Source organism: Diospyros lotus, chromosome 1, assembly GCF_014633365.1.
Source record: "Diospyros lotus cultivar Yz01 chromosome 1, ASM1463336v1, whole genome shotgun sequence".
Classification (NCBI taxonomy): Eukaryota; Viridiplantae; Streptophyta; class Magnoliopsida; order Ericales; family Ebenaceae; genus Diospyros; species Diospyros lotus.
In genome coordinates this window covers 19,169,305-19,173,410 of record NC_068338.1, presented here as the reverse complement: position 1 = coordinate 19,173,410, position 4,106 = coordinate 19,169,305, and positions in this window count along the sequence as shown.

Here is a 4,106-nt window from a genome sequence, read left to right as displayed (position 1 = left end):
TCTGAAACACAGGTTAACACGATGGGGAACTAGTGTTGAGCCAGTGTATGGGAGTGACACGATGATGGTGACCAGGTGTTGGCTCGCTTAAAGCATAGGGAGACACAATGATTATGCAGATGGTTAGGGACTGAAGATCTGTGAGATGCACGATAGGGATGGCGGAAGTTGTGGTCAGTTCTGCAACTCAGCTGCAAGTAATAAGCGATGTTGAGGCCTTATAGCACCTCGAGATGTTTGAGAAAGAAACCCAGGGAAAAGAAACGGGTCTAGCATGGGAATAACGCTACGGTTGATGCCTATCGTTGACGGGTCTAATGCTAAGGACCATCGGATGCAGACGGTTAGTCCACAGGAGGGACTGCAGCCTTCTATGTGGAGTAACCTGTCTGTAGTGGAGACGATTAGACGTCGAAGACTTGGGGTATACTGTAGGTTATGCCTGGGCCAGACCTAAATTTTCATGAGGGTTGAAGTATCATGGTAGTGCCTTGGTTGGCATATAACAAAAGGTTGGTTAATCGATTGGGTGATATCTTATGGTGTGATATCAAGATGCATAGTAATGCTCCTTGTTAAAGGATGCTAACGTAGTTGTGGTTAATTTGATCGAAGTTGATCGGGTAAATTAGGATGATGGACCCAATGTGATCTTGTAGTAATGCATGAAGATGGGATTGATTGGTGGAGTTGGTAAATGGCTCCAGAATGTAAAGTAAGTGCCATGGAGGGCAAGACTTACGAGTTGGAAGACAACCATGAGATGGGAATATTGAAACGCGTGAAGACTTCGAGTAAAGGGATCTCTAATCTTGTGATGTGAGTTGTGGCAGGCTGAACGCATGGCTAAGGCACGGTTTGAAATCCGTGAAGGCTCGCAATTGCATAGTCTGGTGTTAGTCCTGGTCATGTCGATGCGAAATGAGTAAGTATCCTCATGTGGCACTAGAAGGGTTTCCAGTTGATGACACATGATCAGTTGCCAGGTGGTAGCACCTGATGGAAATGATGGGAGCGTGAGGCTCGAGAACTGTGATGTAAAGCCTTATTGATTGACCGTGTACATAAAGGTTCAGCGGGTCCTAGTGGCTAAACCAGACAAATTTTGAGAAAAGAGACCCGAGGTGATAAAAGATGGTTGGTCAGGGCAAAATTGTGCCCCTTGAAGAAGTGTTACTCCGCAGTGAGGGTTGTAATTGGTAGTGTTGAAATGTGGTCAGGGTAGAACTTGAGATGTTCTCCCAAGAGAAGTTGAGCATGAGGCAATAGCGTGGGATGAACTTCCTAAGGCGCTACAACTTTATCAAGAGAGATCACCTGGGAAAAGCCAACGTGATGGCAAGTGCCTGAGTAGGAAGATGAATCCTACGACATTAAGTGAAAGTGTGAATTCCACAGCAATAACAGGGGTGATTTTAAATGGATGGAGTTTATATCAAAGCAGTAGTCCATGATTGCAAGTGTAGCGCTTGGAGGAAGGTTGTGTTTGTTGTGAGCCGGGTGATCTAGTTAGAGCTAATCGAGTTGGTTAGATGGAAGTTGAGGGCGAATTTAAGATGTTGCCAATGGGTAAAGAGAGCTCGAAGGAAGAGCTTATGGGACGGGATTGATTTCTAGGAATGGTGTTGAGGTGCTGAAATCACCTAATGGCTATGAGTGATATAGCTAGAGGGATGCCTTAGTGTGTGGACAATTGATGAGAATTAACCTCGTGTCTAAGGTTAATGGTTGTGAAAGGAAATCGGCTAGTGAAGATGTTGTGGCATTAGAGCCCATGTGGTCGCTCACCGAGTGGTGTGAGTTGATTGAAGAAAAAGGTATAAGAAGAATCCGAGAGAAGCCAAAGTTTTCAGGGGATTAGTAAGCCATCCGAGAAATGGCAAGGTAGTAGAGAAAAGAAAATCCAAGATTAGGGTAGTATGGGTCAAGTTGACCTGTGGGAGAATTGAGATGCAACGACCGTGGATGGAAATTCGTTGCAATCCTGGTGTTGTCCTAGTTGAGGAGGACAAAAGGAACCATTATGCATGGTTTAAGTCAAGTGCCTAATGCGAATTTAGAATGAACCTGATTTGTAATGGATGAAAGTTTCGTGCCTCTAGAGTAAGAGGCTCTGTTGAGAAATGGAGTGATTTGAAAAGTCCCAATGAAGTTAAAGTTGGGCGAGTGAATTTGACTAGAAGACCGCTACAAGAATGGGGATATAACCATGTTAGCTTGTTATGGTGTGGACCAAAGGCACGAGTCATCCTACAGGTGCGGTGCAATAAGTGATTGTGCAGATGGTAATAAGCCAATCACCTGTGCCACACATCATTGGTGATGACGAGAGCCGATTAATGGTTCTACGACCTTAAGCGCAATGGCAGGATCCTTGACTCGCGGTAGGGTTTAATAGCCAAGGTAAGGCCTAGCATGGGGCATGATTGTGAAAGCTGAATTGGGTGAAGTATTGAAGGGCATTGCTCAGTGAAGAGTTCTCTGTTATGGGTATGAGACCCCTACTAACGTGTGATATCGGCTAGTAAGAAAGACCTAAGTGTCTTTGTGTGCTTATGCGAAGGGCTCCTGGTTGGGAGAAGGTTGTGGCCCAAGCATGGTTAGGCTCGAGGTGAGATTGTAATGGTGCGTGCATCACCAAGCTCGAGGCAGACTCGAGTAATGCACGTATAATTGAAATGTGAAATAGCTTGGCATGGTGTTGGGTATGTCGAGTATGCATAATCGTATCGATAAATGGGGGTCGGCTGGGCAAGGTAGAAGACCATGTATGAAATGGTCGAAGTTGGCTGGGTGGGCCAAATGGTTGCTTCCCATGTAGTGATAATAGGGTTAGTTGATCGGTAATGAGAGATTGCCATGATGATCGACTCAAACTATGCATGCATGTGATTAATAGCAGTATGCCATGATGGATGGGTGTCAGACTATCTTATGGGCACTAGAAGTGACATTGCGGTAAGTGATCAGTACTAAGACGTTGTTGGTTGGACCAGCGTAAAATCTTGGCCATGTGTGATTGGCAGTGGGAAACGTTGCCGTGTGTGATCGACGTAAAATCGTGGTAGACTGATCGGTAATGCAATGTTAGCGAGAGTTCATTTCGATTGATGGGAAAATGAGAAGTGGACTGCAAAGTGATGCTTCAAGGAAGTGTCCAGTTGTTGAATGTCCTCGAGAGTCGGAGGATCAAAAGCCTAAAGAAAAATTTGAGATAGGTGTAACCTGAGGTAAATGTAAGGAATGAATAGGCTATGAGATTCTTGAGCATGAGAATTTGGCATGTAGCCCGAGAATGTGATTATTTTGAGCAGGAGTTTATGGTAAAGTGAATTTCGAGGACAAAATTCTTTTAAAGGGGGTGGAATGTAACACCCAGTAATCCTAGTGTTATGAGAATGAGAAAGGAAGTAAGAAAACTTCCAAAAATGCCCTTGAGAAGGTGTTAGATCCTTGAGAATATTGGTGCCCTATGAGAGGGGCATTTTGGTAATTTGGATAGTGAAGTCCAATAAAGGGTATTTTGATAAAATGGAAATAATGCCTATGTGGAATTAGGTGAGTGAGTGAATTTAATCCCAATTTTATATTTATGTGGAGATATGGGATTAATAATTCATGAAATGGGTATTTTGGTAATTTAGAGTGATTTCATAAAGGAATTTAATTATGGAAAATAGGGAAAATGGTGGATATTGAATTATTTGAGAAAATAATTATGTTTTCCCTAAATTGGTAAATAAATGTGGAAATGCCACATGGATGGATAAGATGAGAACTTGGGAGCCAAGTATGGGTTTAAAAGGTAACACTTGGCAAAGTCTTGTTCAAGTATAAATGGGTGATTTAATTAAATGCAAAAAGAAATAATTTTGGTCTTTCAAGCATTTAATAAGAAGCATGATGGTGTTGGATTAAAAGAAAAATTCAAAAAAAAAATAAATTAGTCATGCATTAATGGTAGAAAATGGTCCCATTAAATAAATGGGAAAGAAATTAATTATGTCTCTCAAAGTAGTCTCTCATGTGATGGGGTGAAAATAGTCCCATTAATTTAAATGGGAAAGAAATGAAAAATTTGAGGGATGAGATTGATTCTTGGAATT